The 27,951-nt window shown below is 47.1% G+C and overlaps 1 pseudogene; it reads left to right on the plus strand.

Moving 5' to 3' along the window:
- Window positions 1-48: 48 nt before the first annotated feature.
- LOC100441460 (osteoclast stimulatory transmembrane protein-like) lies at window positions 49-22,422 on the plus strand (annotated as a pseudogene).
- Window positions 22,423-27,951: the final 5,529 nt, after the last annotated feature.

The following is a 27,951-nucleotide window of genomic DNA, read 5'->3' on the forward strand; positions in this document are numbered from 1 at the left end:
TCTCCTGTTCTCTCCCGCCTCTCCTGGGCCCAGGCCATCCGTCTGAGAATGCAGCCCCCGTATCTGATGATTCTGGGCACAGTCAGCTGCTCCTTTACCTTCATGCTCCCAGTCTCGACGACCCCCAACTCCATCGCCTTTGCCACTGGACACTTGCTGGTCAAAGACATGCTGAGTCTGGGCATTTCCCAGCAGAGGCCCTGGGAGGTAGGTGGACAGCGGCGGTGGGGGGCAAGGCCTCTATGCAGGACTCCTGCACCGTGAACCCACTCCCCAATCTCTGAATAGGTCTTTCTGAGTGGGGCCAGGAACATACATTTTAGCAGAGACTATGGGATGATTCTCACACTTAGACAATTTCAGGAAACACTGCCTTACTGATTACTTTCCAAAATTTGCTTCAAGCACAAGGGACTTCCCCCTCCCTCTGGACCCTACTTTGGGCCCAGAATCTTCAGGAGAGAGAAGTAGCAGACACACCCTGGGACTCAGAGGTGGGCCTCAGTGCCCAGCCAGCTGGGGAGGAGACAGAAGCTGAGGATTGTAGCAGTGGGAGGACCCCACCAGCTTTCAGCAGGGCCTAGCCATTGGCAATGTGTTCCCTCTCCTGGAAGCTCCCCGCTGAACCAGCTCCTCCCTCCCCGTTCCTGACTCCTGCAGCCTCTTCCCTCTCCACTGGCTTTGCAAATAATCCTTCCAAAGCTGTCAAAGCCAAGAAGGGCGTCCTGCTTAACCGATTCAGCATGCAGGCCCTCCAGGCACAAGACCCCTGCAGGACAAATGGGGAGAGAGAGCAAGAGTGAGAGAGAGGCAGAAAGGGAGACACAGAGTAAATAGGGAAGAGAGGAGACAGAGAGACAGAGACGCTCATTCATTTGTTCATTCATTCATTTCAGCAGTATTTACTGAGTGCATTCTATGTTCCAGCCACTGGGAGCACTACAGAGCAGGAGAGACACAGATCTGCCTCTAAGGAAGGTGCTTTCTTTTTTCTTTTTCTTTTTCTTTTCTTTTTTTCTTTCTTTCTTTTTTTTTTTTTTTTTTTTTTGAGGCAGAGTCTCACTCTGTCGCCCAGGCTGGAGTGCAGTGGTGCGATCTCGGCTCACTGCAAGCTCCGCCTCCTGGGTTCACGCCATTCTCCTGGCTCAGCCTCCGGAGTAGCTGGGACCACAGGCGCCAGCCACCACGCCCGGCCAATTTTTCTGTACTTTTAGTAGAGACAGGGTTTCACCGTGTTAGCAAGGATGGTCTCGATCTCCTGACCTTGTGATCTGCTCACCTCGGCCTCCCAAAGTGCTGGGATTACAGGCGTGAGCCACCACGCCCGGCCCCAAGGAGGGTGCTTTCTATTGGTGGAGACAGACGTCAACAAGTTCAGCAGATTTTCTTAAATTATGTAAATTTCAATATTGCTAGGTGCTCAGAAGGAAATAAAACATGAGGAAGTGGAAGAGGACGGGGGAGAGAGGTGGCAGGGAAGCCCTTTCCAAGGAGGTGACATGGGAAGCAGCCAGGCTTGAAACGAAAAAGGGGAAGAGCAGTCCCAGCGGTGGGCACAGCAAGTGCAAAGGCCTGGAAGTGAGGAACAGCAATGAGTGCTCCAGAAATTGAGTGCCAGGAGGCTGGGGTGGCTGCAGTGGCATTGGGGAAGGGTGAGGTTGGAGACGCGGGGTCAGGGAACAGCGGGGGCGGGGCACAGACTTCCTATCTTATTCAAACCACAGTTGGGGCCCTTGATAGAGTTTTAAGCAGGGCAATGACGTGATTTCACTTCTGTCTGTAAAAGATCATTTTGGCTGCTGGCTGGAGAGGATTGTTAGGGTGGGAAGGACAAGTGTGCAAGTAGGGAGGATACTTAGAGAAAAAGACAGCGAAGAGGGCAGCAATGCGAACAGCACACATTTGGAGAACAAAGACAGCCAGAGAAATGGAGAGTCCTCAAGAGGTAGAGACTTGCAAGAGATGTGGAGGGGTACAAGGGGCACCCCCGGTCAGCCAGTCCCAGGCAGGGATGGCCCATCTGCAGGTTTGCCCCTGAGAGTAATGAGTTAGGTGTTAATCACGTAGCTAACATGGGACCAGCAGGAATTTCGAGCCCTGGCAAAGGGAGACTCAGTCCTCCGCCACTTTCCCCAACGTGTAGGCCGGGCTCCCTCTAATCCTCCGAAGGTGCCGGGGCTTCCACCTCTGTGCCCTTAGAAGAGATGCAGGACAGCACACACAGTATGTCCCCCACCCTTCCGTGGTAATATTTATTTAACACCTTTACTAAATCAGCTTGACATTAAAAAAAAAAACAAAAAACCTTAAGAGTATTCCAGTGCATGCATCAATGGAAAACTGGTTTTATTAATATACGCCATGGCTGGTAAGTCTAAAAATAAATGCAAATCAGCAAAAACAAAAGAATTAAGCTCTCCCTGATAGCAGCTGCCTGGAAAAGGTTCTGGGCCTCTCCTTGTTAAAAGGGCAACTGACAGGAGCAGAGAAGTGCTGAAGCCACTGTGGCCCCTGTGAACCCTAAAACTCTGAGACAGATCTCAGTAAATTTAGGAAGTTTATTTTACCAAAGTTAAGGATGCACGCCTGTGACACAGCTTCAGGAGGTCCTGATGAGACGCACCCAAGGTGGATGGAGCACAAGGTGGATGGTGCCCAAGGTGGATGGAGCTTGATTTTTTTTTTTTTTTTTTTGAGACAGAGTCTCACTCTGTCACCCAGGCTGGAGTGCAGTGGCGTGATCTCGGCTCACTGGAAGCTCCACCTCCCAGGTTCGCGCCATTCTCCTGCCTCCGCCTCCCGAGTAGCTGGTACTACAGGCGCCCGCCACCACGCCCGGCTAATTTTTTGTATTTTAATAGAGACGGGGTTTCCCCGTGTTAGCCAGGATGGTCTTGTTCTCCTGACTTCATGATCCACCCGCCTCGGCCTCCCAAAGTGCTGGGATTACAGGCGTGAGCCACCGAGCCTGGCCCACAGCTTGATTTTATACATTTTAGGGAGGCATGAGACATCAGTCAACATATGTAAGATGAACATTGGTTTGGTCCGGAAAGGCGGGACAACTCAAAGAGGGGAGGGGCTACCAGGTCACAGGTAGATGAGAGACAAATAGTCGCATTCTGTTGAGTCTCTGATGAGCCTTTCCAAAGAAGGCAATCAGATATGCATTCATCTCAGTGAGCAGAGGGATGACTGAATAAAATGGGAGGCATTTTGGCCCTAAGTAGTTCCCAGCTTGACTTTTCCCTTCAGCTTAGTGATTTGGGGGCCCCAAGATTTATTTTCCTATCACACCCCTAAGAGAGAGAGACTTTTTCTGGGAGGAATCGACAGATAGAGAATTGGAAAGGAAGTAACTGTCTCACCATGTGATTCAGGCTGGGCTATGTGAAGGCGGGGCAGCCGGAAGACCCAGGTGGGAAAACAGGGATTTTCAGCCCAAGGTGGACTGAGCGGTCCAAGAGGCCAGCCAGGGTGGGGAGGAGATGGGCACTTTCGCCACCAACAGAAGAAAAATGCTTCCCAATAGGACAACGGTAGCCTTGACTAAGACTCCCTGATTGGACTGAACCTGAAGTGTGTGTCTGTATATATGTGTACATATATGTGTTTGTACGTGCGTGTGTGTGTGTTTGTGTATATGTGTGTGGGATAGGGGTGTTTAATGATCAGACAAGATTATTTTCAAGTTAGGTAACCTTGGGCAAGTCAACTTCTCTAGGTCTCATTTTCCTCTTCTATAAAATGGGGATTAATAAGAATCACCTTTGTAAGGTTGCTTTCTGGGTTAAATGGCATAATCCTATGACAACTGCATGGTATACAGTGCCTGGAACCTACAGGCCATCAATGAAGGGGTACATTTGCAAGTTTTTGAGTGACAGCCTAGGGTGGTGTAAAGACTGAAGGGTTCAGGCATTGACCGACCTGGGTCTGTGTCCTGGCTCCATCACTTCCTGTTTGTGTGATCTCGGGTGAGTGACTTCCTGTCTCTGAGTCTGAATGTTCCCATCTGTATGGTGGGTCAGGTGCTGACCCCTCCCTCTGTCTGGGCTTTATTTCAGGTGTGGACAGGCCTCCTGATGAACTTGATGGGTCTCCTGTTTCTCAGTTTGGCTATGAATACCTAGGCACAGACCATCTTCCAGCTGGGCACCTTCCCAGACTGGGCTGATATGCACTCCATCAGTGTCACAGCATTGCCACGCACCTTGGCCAAGGACACATTTTGGACCCTCTGAGTCCGTCTGGGAGACTCCCTTGAGGCTGAACCATCTCAAAGGGCTGTCACCATCACCTGTTGCTAGGACTCTACAAAACAATCAAATAATTCTTTTCTGTAATCCAATATGCAGCAAGCAAGGGTGACCTCCAGTGGTCTACTTGGGTCCACGAGCCATTATCTAGGACACTTTCTCTCTCTCTCATGCAATTCAAGGCCCAGATATCTCTCAGATCTGCTGCCTGAGAAATACGCTCCTTTATCAGTGACCTGTTTTATCGTTAGGATGCAAGAGAGCCCAGTTTTGTCAACACTGAGCAAATGTGGCACAGTGTTTGTCTCGTATAGTTGGGATGGGAGGCTATCCATTCCCATGGGCACAGCTAACATTATCCCCCAGTGACTACTTTTGATTACACTGGAGAGACTACCTTGTCTTTCAAGATCACTTTCCTGGGATACAGTATTCCAGACCAGTTGTTCCAGCTGTTCACAAGCAGTGTGTGTTTTTGCTTAGTTGGTGTCCATTCTGCACCAGTTGTTTTACCCCTGCCGATAACCAGCAGTCAGAGATTCTTTTTTAATCCTTGGAGACAGGGAAAGGGACAAATGGCTTTCTGAGGACTTGAGACTGTGCAAAGCCTCTTTGCTGTTTCTCTGGGCTCCTGAGCACACCAGGGGAAGTTCTAAAAACCCCAGCTGACATCTCGACCCAAGAGATTTAGGATTCTCCTGTTTCATCTGGGTCAGTTTGGCCATAATTCTGGGATCAGGCCAGGCCTGGGTCCTGCCCTCACATGGGGTGACCCATGACCCCTCCAGCCAGGACCTTCTTGCATGTGGCCCCCAGGGGCCTCTGTGGCTGCAGGGCAGTCAGCTGCTTCCTGTCCCAGCAGGTGGCCTTGACCTCCCCACACCCCACCTTAAGCGGTAAGCATGTTTAATTATCAAAGGCCCCATTTGTCAGGGGTGAGAGAAAAGTCAAAAGATAAATTGGGGCCTTATAAAAGGCGAGGGTGAAATGCCTCAGGCAAGCAAAATGATTGTCCCCTTCTACATATGGGTGAAACTGAGACGTCCCCATGAGCCTAAGGATGAAAGTGGTGTCTGCCCTCAAAGGTTTAATCCCTCTTTGTTCTAAGCAGAAGCATTCTGGCATCCCAGTGAAGAGCGCAGGTCCTCAGGAAGTGTCTGCTGAATGGAATGGCCCAGTGTTAGCCCAGTATCAGAAAAGACACCAGCCCAGGGGCCCTGAATCATCACTCTTCCCCTTCCTAAGCCTCTGAGGGTGGAGATTCCCCTAGGAGCACTTGGCCAGCTGGGAAGGCAGTGCCCAGCTGCACTCATTCTTGATACAGCACGAGTGAACCATGGGCGTTTTCCTGAGAGCAGTGGGAGAGGCCCTCTGAGTTGGAGGTTGAGCTCTACCTCCTTTCCAAGCAGAGCACTCTGTTGGATCACAGTTACAACCCACTGGGGCTGGCGGGAGGTGCGCTTGTATGGGACTGGAGGCGAGAGTTTCATTCAAAGAGAAACTGGTGGGATTTGTAACCAGATGAATCATGATTTCAAAGACTTCTGTTAAAAAATACTGTGAAATAAAGAATGTTCATCAACATTGGACCTGGAGATGATTTGCCTTTCTGAACATAAGAGAGCTTCAGAGCCCCAAATTTCTGGGCTGGAGATTCTACAGAATTGACCTCTCTGACTTCATTTTCTTCTGCTCTTCCCTCCACTCTCTAGCCATCTACTCAAACTCTCCTGCCTCGGGGCCTTTGCACATGCTGTTCCCTCTGCCCAGAACACTCTGCCTCCAAATATATGCCTGGTTTCCCCACTTACTCTATTCAAGTCCCTGCTCAGATGTCACCTCCCACGAGAGGCTTTCCTAACCTTCTGTCTAAAATATCATCCTCATTACCCTCCACCCGCTTACTCTGCTGTATTTTCTCCTTAATACTTAGGGCACTGTATAAATTATTTTCTTATTATTTTCCTCTCCCTCTAGAATATAAATTTATGAAAATACAAATGGTACTTTTTTTATTGCTGAAACTCCAGTTCCTAGAACAATTTATGGCATATAGCGAGTGTTCAGTAAATATTTGCTGCTTGAATCTGCACCAGAATTAATGAGAAAGCCATCTCGCCCTCTGATCTGCGGTCTGTTTCGTTCATTACTTTGTTCACTCCTTCTTCCATTTATTCATTCAATAAACATTTATTGGGAACCTGTCATGTTCTGGTTCATTGTCCCCCCCACATGGAACTTACACACTGGCAGGGGAGACAGGCAATAGGAAGATAAACAAATAAATAAAATACTGTGCGTCATGATGCCGACTAAGAAGAAAATGAAACTGATCGAGATGATAAACTGACTCAGAGGCTACTTTAGCCAGGGTGATTGGGGAGGACTTCTCTGAGGAGATGGCATTGGATTGAGACCTAAAGGAGTCAGCCAGATGCTTATGGCAACATGGGAGGAAGGGAGAAGGTAGGAGTGATGGGGAGCCTCTGGGGAGAACCTTCCAGGCAGGGGGACGGCAAGTGCAGAGGTTCAGATGAGCAGATTGCCTCACTTAGCTGGGTGCTCTGAGCTGGAACTTTGTGGCATTTGGATATCTAGATTCTGCCTCTTCTGGTTACCAGGTCTCTCTGCAGCTTTCCTGAGAAGCCATCCTAGCTTGCTCTGATCGGATGTTGCTCAGTCCTTGAAGCCTGAAGGGCTTTGCCATTCTTAGTGAAAAAGAAGATCTGTGGGTAGAAGGCAGCACCATTACAGTGTGCTCATGGCGGCATGGGAGCAAGGAGGTGGCAGGGCTGGTTCAGATTCCTTGGATTACACCAAGGGCTCATGTCCACAAGATATGAGGAGCACCTCAACTTAGAAAAGACAAGACAAACAAAACCTTGTTTTTGTTCTCTGTGGCTGCATAACAAACCATCCCCAAACTTACAGCTTTGAAACACAGCAATTTCTTGGCTCACGTTTCTGTGTTTGGACAGAGCTCTGCAGGGATGGCATTGCCTCTGCCCCATGAGCTGGGAGTTTTGCTAGGGCTGGAAGCTCTGCAGTGGCCACTGACACTTCAGGGCCTCTCTTCACGTGGCTTCTCCAGGAGTCTATCCTGGACCTCTTTACATGATAGTGGTCTTCAAGGAGGACAAAAACTGAAGCTAAAAGGCCTCTAAGGGCAGGATGTGGAAGTCTAAGAACGTCAATTCTGCCAAATTCTATTGGTCAAAGTAGCTCACAGGACTGGCCTGGTTCAAGGGGAAGGAAATAGACTCCAGCCCTTGATGGCAGGGGCAGCATCCACCAGGGAGGGAAGGGACAGTGGGCTGCCATGTTTGGAAGCCATTTACCATAACCCCCAAGAGAAAAGTGGACAAAAGTTGTGAAATATCATCCCAAAAAGGGATATCTACATGGCCAACAGGGTTGTGAAGAGATACCCAAACCTGTGTGTTTATAATTTGCAAATAAATGCAAATTAAAATAAAATTCAACAACACGTCAATCAGACTGGCAAAAACAAGAAAAGTGGACAGTAAGTCCTGGTGGGATATAAGGAAGCAGAAACCCTGTTAGCCCGACCAGCAACTTAGCAGTAATTAGGGGTATTCATTATCTGTATTTCCTACGACCCAGAACACTATTCCATGGGCCCTAAGGAGACAGTGACAAAGGACGTTTGTGCCACTGTTGTTTGAGGCCACCTTGGTGGCCATCACCGGGGGAGTATTTAAATAAAATATAGAGGAAATACACTAAGAAAAACACAGGAGCATGCAAAGGTGATGAGCTACAGGTACACAGAGTGACAGATTAGACATAGACATATTCCAGTATGGGTGTCAAACAGATACAGAGTCAAGTAGGTGGAGAAATGGAGGTGGTGATGGTAGGTGTAAAAGAAGAGATGAAATAAAAGTCACTAAACAAGGAGTTCAATAAGCCTCATTGGAATCCTGCCTCCATCTCTAACACGCTGTGTGGCCTTGAGCAGATCTCTTTACTATTTTTGTTTTTTTTTTTTTTTGAGACTAGGTCTTGCTCTGTAGCCCAGGCTGGGGCACAGGGTGCAATTATAGCTCACTGTAACCTTGAACTCCTGAGCTCGAGTGATCCTCCCACCTTAGCCTACTGAGTAAATAGAACTACAGTTGTGCACCACCATGCCAGGCTTATTTTCTTATTTTTTGTGGAGACAGGGTCTTGCTATGTTGCCCAGGCTGGTCTTGAACTCCTGGCCTCAAGCAGTCCTCCTGCTTTTGCTTCCCAAAGCACTGGGATTATAGGCACAAGCCACTGCACCTGGCCTACTATTTTGGATTTTGACTTTTTTTTATCTGAGAAATGAGAGCACATAGGTGGGTCTCAAGAGGAAATAGAAAGCATGCAAACTAGCTAATCTGTGGAGAGTTTAGTAAAAGGTCAAGTTGCAAGGTGAGCAGAGAGTAGGAGGACTACAGGAAAAGTGTGGGACCCCAGTGCTGAGAAATCAGGGAGGGGGAGTGGAGGAGCACCTCCCAGCCCAAGGCCTCAAGGGAGCAAGATCCCTGATGGGATCTGGTTCCAGGGACACAGCCGGCTCTTGGTGGCTGCAGGAAAGGGTGAGCTCTTCCTCTCCTCCGTCCCTCAGCTCTCCTGCTGGGGAGTCAGGGCTCTCTAGAGAAACCAACCAACAGGGTGTGTGTGTGTGTGTGTGCATCTCATCAAGAGAGGAGAAAGAGAGATTTCTTTTAGGAATTGGCTCACACCATTGTGGAGGCTTAGTGAGTCCAAAATCTGATGGGAGACCAGTAGGCTGGAGAGCCAAGAAAGTGCTGCAGTTGGAATCTGAAGGCTGACTGCCGCAGAGCGCCCTCTTACTCAGGGAGGGTCAGTCTGTTGCAATATTCAGGCCTCCCACTGATAGATGGGACCCACTCACGTTCTGGAGGGTGATCCACCCTACTCAAAGCCCACTTATTCAAATGTTAATCTCATGCCAAAGCATACTCACAGAAACATCAAGACTGATGCATAATTAAATCTCTGGGCACCATGGCCCAGCCAAGGTGACACATGAAATTTTATGTGTTGCACCAACAGGAGCCAGAATGCAAGAGGGGCTTTGATGCAGCCCGTCCAGGTCCACCTCCCGGATGCAGGGCAGGGAGGAGGAGCATGGGGAGGGGTCTGGAGAAACAAGCTTTGAGAAGAATGCGGCACAAAGGGCTGACACCACATCAGAGCTTGCAATCTGGTGGCAGCCCTCAGCCAGGTTTTGTTTGTCCTCTTGCCTGTGAGGTTTTTTTGTTTGTTTGTTTGGTTCTGTTGCTTTTTGAGACAGAGTCTCACTCTGTGGCCCAGGCTGGAGTGCAGTGGCCTGGTGTCATCTCAGCTCACTGCAACCTCCATGTCCCAGGCTCAGGTGATCCTCCCACCTCAGCCTCCGGAGTAGTTGGGAGTGCACGCCATCACACCCACCTAATTTTTCTATTTTTAGTAGACATGGGGTTTCTCCATGTTACCCAGGGTGGTCTTGGACTCCTGAGCCTCAAGTTATCCTCCCAGCTTGGCCTCCCAAAGCGCTGAGATTACAGGCATGAGCCACTGTGCCCGACCCCTGATGAATTTTAAATTATTATTTGCTAGTCATTAAAATTCAGGAGATTTCACATAAAAATTTGGATTTCTTCTTCTCTTGGAAAGGAAAATACCAGATCTATCTAGCTATATGAGACCCTCATTGGCACCTGACAACAATTGTTTGGAGCTGAGTAGTTTGTGGAGGAAATCTTAAGTTGGAACATAAACATTCATTAGCCTCAGTCCCCACCACTCTTCAATGTCTTACACTGGTTCTCCTCTTTCAACTCTGTCACTTTCCTGGCTTGTGAAAGCACTTGAATCTATGACACTTGGACTGCATGATCTGGGAGGTCCATTTCAGCATTAGCGGTCACGGGTTCTAATGGCCTAGAGCAGCCCTGCCCACTGAACTTTCTGTAATGATGGAAATGGTCTATAGCTGCCCTGTGCAACACATGAGCCACTTGCTGTGTGTGGCTATTGAACATTTATAATGTGGCTAGTTCAAATTGAGATTTGTCATAAGTAGAAAGTTGTAGTATGAGAAAATGGATGTAAAATATCCTGTCAATTTTTTATATTGTTTACATGTTGAAAGGATATTTTTGATATGTTACATCGACTAAAATATTTTATTAAAATTAATATCTGTTTTTTAAAATTCAATTTTTTTAATTTAAAAAATGTTATGTATCAACTTGGCTGGGCCATAGTGCCCAGATATTTGGTCAAGCATTATTCTGGATATTTCTGTGAGAGTGTTTTTAGATGAGACTAACATTTGAATCAGTGGACTGTGAGTAGGGCTACTAGAAAAGTTTAAATTATGCATACGGTTCGAGTTGGTGGCTCACGTACAGTTGCTATTGGATAGCACCAGCAATATAGGAAGGTTTTGGCTGCTTCTCCATATTCTCAAACCATCTCAAACCAATGGCAACATTGAAGAAGGCTGAAGAATTCAATGACTCTAATAGGCTATGCAGCTGGGTGCAGTAGCTCATGCCTATAACCCCAGCACTTTGGGAGGCTGAGGTGGGCAGATTCCTTGAGCCCAGGAGTTTGATACCAGCCTGGGGAACATGGCAAAACTTCATCTCTACTGAAAATAATATTCTATGGATCTCTGATTCTGATCCCAGACCAGGCTCTCCAGGAAGATCTGAAGGCTTACCTCTTCCTCTTCCTCTTGTGTCTTATGGCTTTGAATCCTCCATCCACAAATTCCCCTCAACAATGCTGATTCTATTTTTGATGATTCAGAAGCCCCTTCTGGATGTTGTGGGCCTTGAGGTCAGGCCAGCCTTACATAGACAGAGGTAACTGCCTACGTGTACCGAGAAAAGCCGCAAATATCTTTTGCCTGTTCACTCCTTTTGCCCCCATGCTCCCAAATCTTACATATCTACCTGAGGCCTTCTGGAAATGAACTGCCTGGTCCTTATCTAACCAGCTCCCTAGTGCCCATGCAGAAACTGGGCAAATGCTGGTGGCTGGCTTCTAGGACTGTTTCGTCTGACCAGCACAATGCCCTGAAGTTTGCTATGTGATGGGATCCAAGCCAGGGTGGCCTGGTGAGCATCAAAAGTCTGAACAATCAGATGTGAGCAGACAGGGGCTCACTCAGCAGAGCTGTCAGCGCAGGTAGGAGGGAACGGGGCATAAGCATTTACTTATTGCTTAATGAACACTCTGCATGCATTATTTCATTGAATCCTCAAACAGTCCTTAAAGTAGGTACTATATTCCCCTCATTATAGCAGAGGATGCACAACTTCAGAGAGGGACAGTGTCTTGCCCAAGGTCACACAGCACAGTAAGTAGCAAAGCTGGCATTTGAGTTCAGGCCTGCTGCCTCCAGTCCAGGGCCCTTGCAGTTTTGGGGAATAGCTAGACACCTCCTTGCAGGCAGACAGCTGACAGCAGGCCTGACTAAGGCCTCCTGCAGAAGGTGAAAACTGATGGTCCTCATGCTGGCTTGGGCCCAGAGACCTGTTAAGATTGGTCTGCACAATAGTCTTTCATTAAAAAAAAAAAAATGCTGGCATTTACATGAAAAAAGAATGACTGGCGTCTTTAGAAAAGTTGGAAAATCTGGTCACGGTGGGCCTCATTTTCAAGAGGCTTTGACCCTCAATTGGAGATGAGTGACAACTGCTCAGACAGGAGGGAGTGGGGGGCTACACTTTGCAATTCACTGCTGTTTGCATTTGTCCTGCTTTGTTCATAACTTGAGCAGGCTGGCCCCTGTGGGTGGATACACGAGTTTGCTGCTGCTGGTCAGCCTCGTGTACTTAGTTCTTTGCAGACCTGGTGGCTGGTCTAACGTCCTGCAGGGGGCGAGGTCTGGGAAGGGTGTTAGGCCCTCTGAGGGTTGTGGCCACAGGTATTCCATTCAATCGCTGTGTGACTATGAGAATGTCACTTCCCCTATCCAAGCCGCAGGACATTCCCCTTCAGGCCTGAGAGTGACCCAGGCAACATGTCCTTATAAGGGAAAATTGCTGTGCCCCAACTGGTCCATCCCACAGAGTGGGGGCTCAGGGGAAGCCTGCTGGGAGTGATGGGGTACAGAGATGCTGGAGAGGTGTCGGCAATCCAGGTAGGAACTGGCTTTCAGAACAGCCTGATAGCAGACGTGCAGGGCAATAACTGCAGAGGGTGTGCATGGGGAATTTACATTATTGAGTACCTACTATTTGCAGTACCAGCTGCACTATGAAGTAATCACGAGGTCCGTGAACTATCCCCTCCGCCGCAGCAGAGCCCAGTGGCTAACTGGTATAGGCTGAAGCCAGCCTGCTGGTTAGCAATCATGGCAGTACCATTAACAGCTGAGTGGCGTGGTTGCGACGTAGCTCTCTGAGTCTCAGTTTTCTGAGCTGAAGAACGAAAATAACATCCTTACCATAAAGGGATGTTCAAAGTAAGAGTTCCGTGAATTTGAAGGGAAATTGTTGAAAACGGCGCCTGATACACAGTAAGTGCTCAATAAATGTTAGCTGTTATTTTCATTAACCTTTTTTTTTTTTTTTTTTGAGATGGAGTCTTGCTCTGTGCCCAGGCTGGAGTGCAGTGGCACGATCTCAGCCTACTGCAACCTCTGCCTCCCAGGTTCAAGTGATTCTCCTGCCTCAGCCTCCCCAGTATCTAGGACTATAGGTATGGGCCACCACAAACCAGCTAATTTTTGTATTTTTAGTAGAGACAGGGTTTCACCATGTTGGGGCTGGTCCCAAACTCCTGACCTCAGATGATCCACCTGCCTCAGACCCCCAAAGTGCTAGGATTACAGGTGTAAGCCACTGCACCCAGTCTCATTAACCTTTTTTAAGAGGAGAAAACAGGCAGAGAGGGACGAGGTCACCTGCCCAAGGTCTCATAGCTAGGGAGTGACAGAGCTGAGATTTGAAGCCAGGTCCAAGTCAGGCTAAAGACAGGAAGGGAGCTGGGGAAGGAGACCAGAGCCACTGCTCCCAGCACTTGGCAGTTCCAAGAGCAGGGATCAGGCTCCCCTTGGAGGCACACAACTAGGGAGTGGGAGGGAAAGGGGAGCTGTATGGTTTCTCTGTGCCTCAGTTTCCTCCTCTGTAAAATGGGGCTAATTCTACCTTCCTACAAAGATTAGAGAAGTTGCTTGGAAAGGCTGTCTTTCTCTCTTCCCATACCTTCCACCCGCTCCTGCTTGTGGGCAGAAGATGAGGCAGCTCGCCCAACCCTCTGGGAGGTGGACCCCAAAAAGGGCAGGACAAGGCAACCAGGAGAGCTTCGTTAAAAAGTGGAAGAGCAGAAGCGACAGGGATTCCCAAGTCCCAGCGATTCCCCCACTTCCTCTCCACCTGCCACGGTGGCCAGCAACCGCCTGCTTGAAAGCACTGCCGTTCAGGCAGCATGCCTATAGTAGAAGGGGGTGTTTAGTCCCAAATTCAAATGCCTTCAGGAGCTGGGAAGGGGATGCGCCTGTGGGAGTGCTGACAGGCTCATTCATTGATTACTGGGGTGCAGTCTGCCGGATTGCTCCCCTGTGGAAGGGGGTAGTGGATACTCAGCTCCAGCTAACTGTTGCAAAGGTGGGAGCTCTAACCCAGGTCTTCTCATCTCTCAAGAAAAGACGGAAACCCAGATTTTAATGTGAAACTTATTTATTTCCAAATGGGGGCAGATCACACACACACACACACACACAGCCACAATAAAGCACATTTGCATATGATTCAGCCTTTAGGGTTTCAAGATTATGACCTCCACTCCAGCCCCACAGGCCTCACTGCAGCTTCCCACTGTTCTGGTCCTCCCAACTCCCTATTTCCCAATGGTCAGAGCGCAGGACCTTTGCACACACTGTTCCTTCTGTCAGGGATGTCCAACTCCCTTCTTCACCTACAAACTGATACTTGTCCTTCCACCCCCAGCTGGAATGTCACCTCTTCCAGGAAGTCTTCCTGACTCCCAGGTAAAACTGGGTCACTCTCCATCTATCCCACCCCAGTCCCGGCCCAGGCATACCGTGCTCAGAATTCTTTTTTAATGAACTTAAACTCTAATGATCTATTTAATTTTCCTGAATTAGACTGTGAACTCCTTTAGTGGGACCAGGACTTAATTCATCTTGGTGTCCACAGGGGTCAGCACAGAGCCTGGCACAGAGGAGACTCGAGTGAACTTTTACATCATTGACATACATGTCATCAGAGTAACAAGAGGTGCAGTTTTATAGGATCCTTCTTTTGTGTCAGGCCCTGTGTAAGGTGCTTTGCATGGATTATTTCCCCGTGATAAAGGCTTCTGTATTAGTCAGGACTCATTGAGTTGCAAGTGACAGATTGATCTTACACTGCCTTGGGAAAAACAGACATTTTCTAGTGTGTGGTCCGGCATAGATTTGGGCTTCAGGCATGTCTGGATCCAGGTACTCCAGCAAGGCCACTGGGACTCTCTCTCTGTTTCCTAACACTGTTTTCCTTGTGCTGCCTTCATCCCCGGCCGACTCACACTACATGGTGTTCCCCAAGGCTCGGGCATCCCTCCTACCAGCTTAGCATTCAAGGCAACTAAGAGCAGTTTTGTTTTGTTTTTTTCAGTCGTTGCAGCAAACCCCCGAGGAAAGCTCTCTTGGCCCACCTCCGGTCAGGTGCAATCCCCGCACCAGTCACTGTGGCCAGGGGATCAGAGGTACGTGGATCAACTAGACCCAGTCACATGCTTTTCTTCAAGCTGACGATGGTGGAGCAAGTCAGCAGCTATGCCTGTAACCAACACAGCGATAGCCTCCCCATTACCCTCCCTGCCCATTAAAACCCTATTCCCATATAACCTTTCTGCCTGCTCTCACTTAACATAATGTATGATCTCAACCTCAAGTGGGCCTCAGTGTTGCCCAGCACATATGTTATTGCCCTAGTTCATTTGTTCTCCCACTTTCTTGGGCAACCATTTTGTACTTCCTTCTTCCTCTTCAAGCATCCATCACCTCCTCCAGCATCTCACCTTCTCTGCTGACCTTGCTTCCTGCCAGTCTGAGCAAACAGAAGCAATTGGTCATGCTACTCTCAATGAATATTTTTGGAGCACCCACTACATGGAGACACTATTGTAGGCACTTGGGACATATTAGTGATCAAAAGGGACAAAGTTCCTGCCCCAGTGGAGTTGACGCTAGTGGTAGATAATAGCTGATGTGATGCTTACCATGTGCCAGGAACAAAGTGACCCCAGGAGGTGCCTGCTTTTATTGCTCCATTTTACAGATGAGATGGCTGAGACAGAGAGAGCTTATGATATGGACCCAAGGTCGCATAGCTGGCAAGTGATGGAGCAGGAATTTGAGCCCAAGCAGTCCAGAGTTCATGCCCTTTAACATTACTCTGTTCTGTGTATATCAGAGGATACTTTTCACAAGTGCACACACATTGCCTGTTCATTCACCATCATCTGTACCTATTTCCTCTGCTTTCCCACCTGCTATTAAGGATGAACGGCCCCTGCTCCATTCTAAGACCAGCCCCACCTTGCGTGTTCTCAGTCTCACCCTCTGCCCCCCACCCCTACAGATGCCACTCCAGGGAGTCTCACCTTTGTCACCGTCTCTCCTCTTGATGAGATCTCCCACCTGTAAACATGCTATAGATTTCCTCACTTTACATCATTATCTTGGTCCAGTTTCCCGTAGCTACCAGCCACTGTTTCATTTCTCTGCTCTTTTACTGCAGAAATTACCAGAAAGAGATGTCTTTATTTGCGTCTCCTGTTCTTCTTCTTCCAGTCTCTCCGGGACCCAGTCTCTTGCTGGAACTGTCAGAAAAGAGCCCAAGTTAGGTTTTGGCCTAAAAAGCCACCAAACTGTCCCTGCCAAGGTCAACAGTGTCCGCTAAGCAGCTAATAGGCATTGCTTGGTCCTCATCTTTCTTGACCTGTTGGCTGCATTTGATGTACTTGATCACTCCCTTCTTGAAACATTTTGTTTACTTGGCTTCCTAAGCACCACATTGGTTTCTCAGTCTTCTTTGCTGGTTCCTCCCTCATCTAAGAACCCTTAACCTTGACGTGGCTTGAGGCGTGTCCTTGGATGTCTTTCCTCCCCAGCAGGACACTGTCTTGAGGAACATCATCGTGCACCATAGCTTTAGGTGGGGATATAAAGTTGGGAGCCATCTATAAATCAATGACTCCCAACTTTATAACTCCAGCCTGACCTCCCCTCTAAATTCCTGACTTCTATTTCCAACCACATTCTCAAAAGCTCCACGGAATGGCTCATCTGAATCTCAAATTTAAGAGTTCTGAACTGAATTCCTCCTCTGTCCCCCTCCACTCAAACCTGTTTTGACCACAGAGTTCTCATCTTAGGAAATGACACCTCAGTGCTTCCAGTTGCTGAGACACAAAAGCTCCTCATCATCCTTGACTCCCCTCTTTCTCTGCACAACCAATCAGCCTCTGCAAATCTGGTTGACTCTGCCAACAAAATGTGTTCAGAATCCAAGCTTTCCTTACTATTCTTCTGCCATCGGTCTTATCATAGTTCAAGCCCCATGAAGGTAGGGACTTCTGTTTTATTCACTTCTGTTTCTCCAGTGGTTAGCACAAAGTTGTTGCTTAATAAATGCTTGCTGAATGAATAAAGTATGATGGAATATAAAAGTTACTCACAGGCCCACTAGTCCACCCTCTTCACTCCTAAATTATAGAGGAGACCCTGAAGTCCAGAAAGAACTGAAGTCCAGAAAGAACAGAAGGTCCAGCATCATACAGCAAGCCACCAAGACTATGAATTCAAGTGAAATTGTTTCACTTTTTCTGTCTCCTCTTACTAATTCTCTTTCTTTCACCTGTACTTCTCACTCCATGACTCTTTCATTCTCTTGGACCAGTTGCCTTCACAAAACTGTAATAATGGACTCAAGCAGGGCAGGCATTCATCCTCACATCTTCAGGAACTGCATGGGACTTGGGCTCTTTTCTGACAGTTCCAGAGAGAATAATCTTGGGGAAGGCTCTGATTGGTTCAGCTTGTGCTACGTGGCTATAGAGTGAGTTACTCTGATGGGTCCACCTGGATAACTAAAAGGGTGGAGTCTGTTAGCAAAGCTGGGTGATGGGTTTGTGGGGCAGGGGCAGTGGACAGACACTCACCCACCTCCTGATAGAGATGCTCTTCAATTTCCTTGTGTGCAGGTGGAGGTCCTGGCACTTGGGGCTCTGGAAGGCCATTGCCCCACTGCAGTCTTCCTGGGATGCCTTCTCTCAGCCTGTTCCAGCCAGCTGTGGCCAGCTGCTGACCCAGCTCCTCCTGTGTGCCTCCCTGGCTGCCGCTGCTGCAGGTCTGGCTTATCATCGGCTGGCATCCTTGCTGCTTTATCCTCCTGGACCTTCAGCCATGGTGGCCACTGTCTGTGGCCTCCTGGTCTTCCTGAGCCTGGGCCTGGTGCCCTCAGTCCACTGACTGTGTGCACTCAGCGTGCCCACCCTGGACATGGAGCAGGGCTGCCGGCTGCTCCTGTCCTACAGCACTGCCACCTTGGCCATTGCTGTGGTGCCCAACATCCTGGCCAATGCGGGTGCAGCCGGGCAGGTGCTGAGGTGTGTCACCGAGGGATCCCTGTAGAGTCTCACCAGCTGCACACAACATCAAGGGCTCTGGGCCCTGCAGGCCAGGTGGGCAGCTGGGGCCTGACATTTGAAGCCCAGGACAATGGCTCTGCCTTCTACCTGCACATGCTCAGGGTCACTCAGCAGGTCCTGGAGGATTTCTCTGGCCTGGAGTCCCTGGCCCGGGCAGCAGCGCTAAGGACCCAGCGAGTGGTCACAGGGCTGTTTATGCTGGGCCTCCTCGTGGAGTCAGCATGGTACCTCCATTGCTACCTGATGGACCTGCGGTTTGACAATATCTGCGCCACACAACAGCTGACCCAGCAGTTATCACAGGCCCAGGCCACACACCGCATGGCCCCTCCACCCAGCTGGCTGCTGCAAGCGGCTCGGCTGAGGCTGTCACAGGAGGAACTGTTGAGTTGTCTTCTAAGGCTGGGGCTGCTTGCCCTGCTCCTGGTGGCCACAGACCATGTGGCCTTCCTTCTGGCACAGGCAACCGTGGACTGGAATCAGAAGTTGCCAACTGTGCCCATCACACTCACGGTCAAGTATGATGTGTGATGACGGGAAGAGGGAAGGGAGTCATTGTCTTGAGGGAAGGGGGAGGGTCTGTTAAACCCTTGACTTGTGATTACATTTGACTTGCCTCCAAGAAATAACCCTTGAATCCAGCCATGGGGCCCCACACCATGGGCAGAGGGACTCATTGGATACCTACAATGGCCCTAGGAAGTGGGTTCTATTTTCACTTCCTACTGCAGGTGAGGATGCTGACACCCAGACACCTTAAAATGACTTGCCCCCAAGGGCACTTTTCACAAGTGGCAGCATGTCCTAGCCCCATTTTCCCCATTTGTACAAATTGGATCAATCCTAACCCTATGAGGCTATTGTGCATCTTACGATGTGGTATTGTCTTAAAGTACCTAGTAAGCTCCACGGCACATAAGAGATATTTAATAAAGGGTGGCTGCTATTAATAGCTCACATCTGTCTACATCAGACTGGAGGAGGGCTTTGGAATGGCCTTGATCAGGAGGCAGCCAACTGCAGCGTTCAGGACAAATCCAATGGCTTCTTTGTTTCGTAAATAAAGTTTTTTTTTTTAGAACACAGCCATGCCATTTGTCAATGTATTGTCTGTGGCTGTAAAGTTGAGTAGTTTCAACAGAGACTGTATGACCTGCAAAGCTTGAAACATTTACTGTTTTAACAGTGATATAGAAAATATTTACTGTCAACCTATAATCAGATACATTACTATCAGATCAAGAGTTCTGTTTTTCAATCCTTTCTTTTGCCACAGATCTTTTTATTTTTTATTTTTAATAGTGAGATCTCACACAAAAGTCCATTGCATAAAACATATCAAAGTGTCAGACCCTGAGCTAATAATATTAACAGCTTATATTTATCAAGTACTTATTACACACTAAGAAAATGTTTTTCAAACTGCAAAAAATCAATTTAATCAATTTAAGGCATCATAGACAGGATTTTAATGAAATAGAATAGACTGGAAAATTATAAGATTATGTTGTAGGCAATAAGGGAGTGTATGGCTTTGTGAGTATTTTCTTCAGTTACAATACAATCTGTGCTTTGGAGGTGATGTAAAATGCATTTCTTTTCTTTTCTTTTTTGAGACAGGGTTTCACTCTGTTGCCCAGGCCAGAATGCAGTGGTGCAATCACAGCTCACTGTAGCCTTGACCTCCTGGGCTCAAAGGAGCCTCCGACTTTGCCTACCTCAGCCTTCCAAGTAGTTGAGACTATAGGCAGGCACCACCACCACCCAGTTAATTTTTAATTTTTTTAGAGATGGGGTCTCACTATGTTGCCCAGGCTGGTCTCAAACTCCTGGGCTCAAGCACTCCTCCCACCTCAGCCTCACATGCCTGGGATTACAGGCATGAGCCGCCATGCCTGTAATGCATTTCTTACCATAGTTCACAGTAAAGGGCAATGTTCTAAGCATGTTCCCTGATTGACTGTGTTTCACCAAATCTCAGATAGTCATCAATTACAAGTCACACCATTATTTTATGTATCCTTAGGGCAGAAAATGCTGCCAATTCAATCTTGACACAATGATTTCTTATCACTTAGAATTTTAATTGTATTTGTATAAAACAGTTCACTTATTATTTAACATAGGTTTATTCTGTCGTATCTTTCTCGTGTATACATAAAAAGAAAAATAGGGGGCTGGGCATGGTGGCTCACGCCTGTAATCCCAGCACTTTGGGAGGCCAAAGTGGGTGGATCACCTGAGGTCTGGAGTTCAAGACCAGCCTGGCCAACATGGTGAAACCCCGTCTCTACTGAAAATACAAAACTTAGCCAGGCGTGGTAATGCATGCCTGTAATCCCAGCTACTCAAGAGGCTGAGGTGAGGGAATCACTTGAACCTGGGAGGCGAAGCTTGCAGTGAGCTGAGATTGTTCCACTGCACTCCAACCTGGGCGAGCAAGACTCCAAAAAAGAAAAGAAAAGAAAAGAAAGAACAGAGAGAGAGAGAGGGAGGGAGGGTAGAAAGAAGGGAGGAAGGAAGGAAGGGAGGGAGGAAGGAAGGAAGGGAGGGAGGAAGGAAGGAAGGGAGGGAGGAAGAGAGGGAGGGAGAAGGGAGGGAGGGAGGAAGGAAGGGAGGGAGGGAGGAGGGAGAAGGGAGGGAGGGAGGGAGGGAGGAAGGGAGGTAATCTGATGGGTTTCCTAAAACATTCAAGCCGACTTTTCTGAAAGACTCTGGCCAAGGAGTCAGTCTCTGAGGATTTTCCTGCAATATCATTCTCTGTGCCTTCCAAAGCCTGAGATGCCCCACCATTGCTTCCAGCGTTTTCTCGCAAGCTGCGGGCCCTCACTCTGCAAGTTTTGTGGCTGGCACTCTCTGACGCTCTGGGAAAGCATAAATTGGCTAGGCCCGCTCATTGCTTTGACATTATTTCATCTTTTCTGAAAGGTTTGGGAGTTTCTCCTGCATTCAGTTGAACCATTTGGGGTGTGGCAGGCTATCCTTCTGCACCTGGCTTAGTGCAGAATCCAACTCAGGTTGGTTCCAAAGTTTAAATGGTGACCTTCTTTCTTCCCTACCTCTCTAAATACCATTCTTCCTCACCTGGACATACCCATGGAAACTGCAGGACCCAGTGCTTATAAGCAGGACACAGGCACCCACCTTGGCTGAGACTGACCCCTGGGTCAGCACATGTAACCCATGTGTGGCTTTGGGCTTCCCATCTTTTCTGTTTGTTTGTTTTTTGAGGCAGAGTCTTGCTATTTCACCCAGTCTGGAGTGCAGTGGTGCAATCTCACGGCAACCTCCCCTCCTGGGCTAAAGCTATTCTCATGCCTCAGCCCCCCGAGAAACCGGGATTACAGGCATGCACCACGACACCCAGCTAATTTTTTGTATTTTCAGTAGAGACGAGGTTTCACCATGTTAGCCAAGCTGGTCTCAAACTCCTGACCTCAAGTAATCCACCCGCCTCGGCTTCCTAAAATGCTGGGATTACAGGCATCAGCCACTGTGCCCGGCCACTTCCCATCCTTTAAATTAGGCTCCTCCTGGGCTCGACCCATAGAATTGTGCATATTGGATGGAATAGGACATCTAAAGTATTCACTAAGGACTCAGCAAGAGTCAACAATTTGTTTGCTCTAAAATATTCTGCTCAAAGATACTACCGATAGTAACATTTGTATGGTGATTTTTATTTGGCAAAAGAACCTGTTTCAGACTCCTAGTCTCATTGGGTCTTCCTCAAACCCTGGGAAACGGGTTATTTCTGTACCCATTTTGCAGTTGAAGGCAGGGAAAGCTGGGCAAGCCTCCTCTAGAGGTGGGGAGTGGCCAGAGGGGCCCTGAGTTGACGGTACCTTTTTCTCCTTTCCCAAGGTGGCATACACCGTCCTGGGCTTCATCCCTTTCCTCTTCAACCAGCCGCCTCCGGAGAGCCCCTTCGTCTCTGTCCACAGCTCCGCTCGTGCCCACTGCTACCGTCCCCGCGTCCCCGCGCGGCCGCCCCGCTGGCTGCGGGAGCCCTGCAGCTCCTGGCGGGGCGGGGTCCATGGTGCTCCTGGAGGCCTGCGCCTGCCGCCTGCAGCACACCATCGCCGCTTCCTTCTTCACAGCCCAGGAGGCGAGGAGGGTCCGCCACCTGCACGCCAGGCTTCAGCTAAGACAGACAGGCACCAAGGCCAGCAGCTGTCCCTGGGGGCTCCTTCCTGCGCCCCACACCCAGACCTGCCTGCAGGCCTCCGGCGTGGATAAACTGCAGGCTGGATGCCTTGAAGAACCCAGAGCAGTGAGGAAGAGGGGAAAGAGCTTTGGAGTTGCAGGGACCTGAGTTGTAACCTTGGCCCTGTGCCGCCTCCCTGTGTGACCTTGGGTAGGTCACTTCACCTCTCTGAGCCTCGGTTTCTACATCTGCATAACGACTGCATATTTACCATTGACCTACTTTCCACGCAAGGATGTGGTCAGGACGGAAGGAGATACTGGGCATGAGAGGCCTGGATAACATAACATATAAATAACCATGCAAAGGTGCAGTCAAGGAAGTGCCAGACAGCTCATGGCTCCTGCAGGCCGATTGGACATCAGGCTCATCTCATCTGCACCAACTGCTCTGCCTGTTAGATGGAGACTTTGCATCATGAATTTCTCTAAATGCTCCTGGGACTTATTTATATGCCTCAAAATCCTCTAAACTCATTTATAGTAGCCCAGAGTTTAAATTTTATAAATAAATGTATTTATTAAGTCTTAAATTAGATTATGTTATTCCTCTGCCTCAAATTGCTTCAGGGTCTTTCCATGCCAGGATTAGATTGCCGAATTAAAATATAGGACACTTAGTTCAACTTGAATTTCAGATAAACAACAAATACTTGTTTAGTTAAAAACTTAAATGAAATTTAACAGAGTTTAATTGAGCAAAGAACGTAGCCCCCAGAGCCAGAATAGGCTCAGAGCAACTCTTGGGGGTTGCAACATGGTCAGATAATATTTATGGACAGAAAAAGGAAAGAGATGTACAGAAAACACACGTGAGGTACAGAAACAGCTGCATTAGTTACAGCTTGGCATTTGCCTTATTTGCACCCAGTTTGAACAGTTGGCCACCTTTGATTGGTTGAAACTCAGTGATTGGTACAAGAGTAGGTTACACTCTGTTTACTCATCCAGGTAGGTTACAGTTCACTATGTATAGAGAAACCTTTAAGACAAACTTAAAATATGTAAGGAGGCAGCCTTAGGCTAAAATTAATTTAACAATGGCGTTATTATCATCCTTCTTCTAGAGGAGAAGAAACAGATTCAGAGAGGTTAAGTATTTTTCCCAAAGTCACTCAACCAATAAGCTGCAGAGCCAGGATTTAAACCTGAGTAGTCTAGCTGCCATGTTTCATGAAATTAACTGGTCTCTCAAATAAGAGTAAAATCCCCTTTGACAACCACACTCAAGTCAGTTTGCCTTCTTTGGCTCCACAGTCATAACCAGGATTGTCATTGGGTGGGTGCTCTTCAAATATTTTTCTGCATATACATGTGTATGTAAATAGAGTATAGAAATATATAATATTGTTTGTTGAGTTTTAAATAACATGATACCATATATATATATGTATATATATCTGCAAATTGTTTTTTCCCTCAACAGTATGCCATGGCCCCTACTTTTTATTGTTAAAGAGCATTGATACGTCATTAGCTATTTAGCAGTTCCTGCATTAGTAGATGGTTAGGTGGTGTCTAGTTTTTGCTATTATAAGAAATGTTGTAATGAACATCTTTGTGCATGGCTTCTTGTTTACATCAGAAGCTTTCCTTAGAACAGATGTAGAACTCCTAAACAACATGGGCTACTTTTGAGATTTTAGTTTTTAGATGTCTGTTAGTTGGTATGGTGAAGAGACATCTAAAATAGCCCCAAAGGATCCCCACCTTCTGGTATTCATGCCCTTGTGTGGTCCCTTCTCTTTGAACAGGGGCAGGACCTTGACTTTCTTCTAGCTCATCAAATGTGACAAAGGTGATGGGATGTCATTTCTGTGATTAAGTTACGTAAAATCATAATTTTCATCTTGCTAGCAAACTTTCTCTGTTGCTTTCTTTTTGGCTTGCATGCTTTTATAAAGCAAAAATGCTATGTTGGTGAGGCCTATGTAGAAAAAATGGCAGGCTCCAGTCCCCTGTTGCCCCACCTCGCTCCTCGCCTGGAAATGAGTTCCAAGTACTGGGTTCCAATCCCCACGCCAGCGCTTGCTGGCTATGGCAACAATGTCAGCACATTCCTCAGCTGCTCAGCCTCTCAGCTTTTCCAAGTGTGAACTGGGGGTCCTGAGGCCTAAGTTTGAGGGTGGCCAAGTCAAGTCCCAGAAGAGTAGGGATAGTGGGCAGTGGAAAGGGTGGGAGAAGAATGGCCCTTGTTTATGGTCACACTGTATAAGTATCCTTAAAACAGCTTTATTGAGCTATAATTAACGTATAATAAAATCTCCCCATTGTAATTACACAGTTTGATAATTTTTAGTGAATTTTGGCGTTATGCAACTATCACTACATTCCATTTTAAGAACATTTATATGATCCTAAAATGTTATTTTATACCTATTTCCATTCACCTCTGCTATTACTCCCAACCCAAGTCAACCACTGATCTCTTTCTTTATCTACAGATTTGCCTTTTCTGGACATTTCGTATAAATAGGATCCTACAATAGGCAGTTTTTTGTGTCGGGATTCTTTCATTTATCACAATGTTTTTGAGGTTTCTTCATGTTGTAGCCTATGCCAGTAGATTGTCCCTTTTTAGTGCTGAGTAGTATTCCATTGTATGGATATGCTACAATTTATCTATTCACCAGTTGTTGGACATTTGGAGCTATTATCAATATTGCTGCTGTGGACATTTACATACAAGTCTTTGTGTGGATGTACATTTTCATTTCTCTTGGATAGATACCCAGGTGTGAAATCTCTGAGTAGTGGGGAAGTGTATGTTTAAATTTTTCAGAAATTATGAGACTGTTTTCCAAAGCGGCTGTTCCATTTTTCATGTCCACCAGCAGTGTGTGAGGCTTCCAGTTTTTCCATATCCTTGCCAACATTTGATGTGATCATTCTTTTAAATTATAGCAATTCTAGTGGATGTTTTCATATGCGTTTCCCTAATGACTAATAATATAAACATCTTCTATGTGCTTAATATCTATTCTTTGGTGAAATACCTATCCAAATATTTGCCCAATTTTCAATTAGGTTGTTTGCCTTATTTTTGAGTTGTAAGTGTTCTTTATATATTCTGGATATGCATCCTTCATCAAATACATTATTTGCAAATATTTTCTCCTAGTCTGTGGCTTGTCATTTGGTTTTCTTGGTGGTGTCTTTCAAAGAACAGAAGTGTTAATTTTGATAAAGTCTAATTTATTATTATTTTTCTCTTGTAGATTGTTCTGTTGCTGTTCTATCTAGGAAATCTTTGCCTAACCTAAGGTCCTGAATATTTTTTTTTATAAGTTTTTTTTTTTTAAGACAGAGTCTCACCATGTTGCACAGGCTAGAGTTCAATGGCTATTCAACAGGCATGATCATAGCACTCTACAGCCTTGAACTCCCAGCCTCAAGTGATTCTCCTGCCTCAGCCTCCCAAGTAGCTGAGACTATAGGCATGTGGCACCACACCCAGCTATTTAAGTTTCATGGTTTTAGCTCTTCATTTTCTGTCCATGCTCCATTTTGAGTTAATTATTGTGTATGATATAAATAAGAGTCTTTAAGTTTTTGTTTTTTATATATGGATACCTGATTTACCAAACACAGTTTGTTGAGAAAAACCTCAGTAAATTGCCTTTACATATTTGTCACAAATAAGTTAACCATACATGTAGAGATTTATTTCTGGAATCTCTATTCTGTTTCATTGATTGAATTCTCTATCCTTAAGTCAATATCACACTGTGATGATTGCTATAGCTTTATTTTAAGCATCTTATTAGCTATTTGAGCTGAAGTTGCTATGCTTCTCTGAGCCTCACTTCCTTGTTTTAAGAATGGAAATAACAGATTCTACCACTTAGATTTATTATGTGGTAGAACATTATTTCATTTATGCTCCACCTCACAATAAAAACAAAGTCATTATGTTATGGGGTCTTTGGAGTGTTGCTTTTGTGGCCAGAAACCTCTGTGGCCAGTGGTGCCTTTGCCTGAGTTCTTGTCTTGCATCCAGGAAGAATGAGGTGTGTAGACAAGTAGAGGGTGAGCAAAATGAAGAGGAGATTTATTGAGTGTTAGAACAGCTCAGAGGAGACCCACAGTGGGTATCTCCTCTCCATAGGCAGGCCATTCCGACGTCTGCAGCTCTCAGCAGAGAGGAGGCCCTGGAGAGGGTAGCTTCTGTCTGCAGTGGTCATCCCTTCCTCTCAGTCCTCTCCCTGCTCTGGCTGAGCCCAGGGCATTTATGAACCTCAGAAGGATGGAAGTGCCCATGGATTGGTCCATGGGTGGCCATGCCAGGGCTGTGAAAGCCACCACAAGTCCCACTCTGGTCCATGGGACTGGCAGCCTGGCCCCCAGACTTCAGGCCCTGCCTGGCCTGAAGGTGGAGCATTGCCAGGGACCCCTCTCCTTCCTCCCAGGAATCCATCTGCCTCCTGACGTCTTCATGGTACCAGCCAGACTTTGCTCTGAGATCTGTCTGAGTGGGTGCTCACAGCAGGGAGAAGCCAGGCAGTGGGAGCAGGCACTTCTGAGCCTCTGAGGGCATGGATGCCTGAGTCTGCAGCTGTCCCCAGGAGGGCAGGGATATCCCTGCCCAGGGAGCAGGAGGCCTGGGTCTGCAGTGGCTAGTTGGATGGCTGCAGCTGCACCCAGGGAGCTCCTGCCCCACCTTGGAAGGGTCAGGGTTCCTGCTTGTCCCCAGCTCCTGCAGGCTCCACTGAGCCTATGGTGCCAGGAGCATCTAGCTGCAGCCAGCGTGATGGCAGTGGCAGGCCATCTGGAGTGGGCGCTGCCATCAATTATTTCTTCCATTTTGCAGATGAAGAAATTGAGATCCAGGGAGAATGAAGCCAACTGGGCCAAGGTCAATGAACTGAAGAGGACTTTGGCCTTTCTTTTTTGCTACCCACAGCAACCCCTCTCTTTATGAGGCTGGGACCACCTCCCATGAGAAAAGCTAAGAATGCCTATTTCTCACTTTCCCAGACCTTCTTGCAGGTAGGCAGAGAGGCCTCACGTAGGCCTCAGGGATTGGAGCACTCAATCCGACTTCCAAGTTCATGGGAACTAATGTCTAGCATTTCCAACATTCATTCCATAGACGTCTGCTGAGCCCCTTCTGTGGCCAGGCTGTGTGCTAAGTTCTTTGCAAGCATGACATACACATAACAACTCTCAGTGGTAGAATCTGTTCCAATTCTTAAGACAAGGAAGTGAGGCTCAGAGAAACAAAGCAACTTGTGTTTACACAGCTAGTAAGTTAGAATTAAGATTTAACCCAGAACTCCAGACTCATGTATATCTCATTACACCACACCTCAGTGACTCGTTACACAGGAGGAAAAGATCAAGATCATTCTTACTCTCTCATTTGTTCTTTTGGAAATTTTCAAATATATATCAAAAAAAGTGAGAACTGTAATGAACCTAATGTAATCATTGCTGGCTTACATGGCTATTTCAAGATACTTAAAAGAAAATATTTATTTTTAAACTGCCGATATTCAACAATAGAATAGGCTTAAAATTGGTTATTTTTAACTCAATGGAATGAAAAAATATAGCAGAAAAATTATTAATAGCTAGAGCTACATGTATCAACATGGATGAATTTCACGAATATGTTTTTGAAGCAAGTTTTAGAAAAATACAGAGTATGATTCCATTTACAAAAAGTTTAAAATAATTTTTAACAATGCCATATATGTATGTATAGTTCTGTAATCCAGAGGCATGTATACATGTAGTAAAAGTATAAAGGAATGCTTCAAAATAATAAACACTAAACTTAGTTTAGTGATTATGTTTCGTCAAGAAGGAA

This window comes from Pongo abelii, chromosome 16 (genome assembly GCF_028885655.2).
Source record: "Pongo abelii isolate AG06213 chromosome 16, NHGRI_mPonAbe1-v2.0_pri, whole genome shotgun sequence".
In the NCBI taxonomy this organism is placed as follows: domain Eukaryota; kingdom Metazoa; phylum Chordata; class Mammalia; order Primates; family Hominidae; genus Pongo; species Pongo abelii.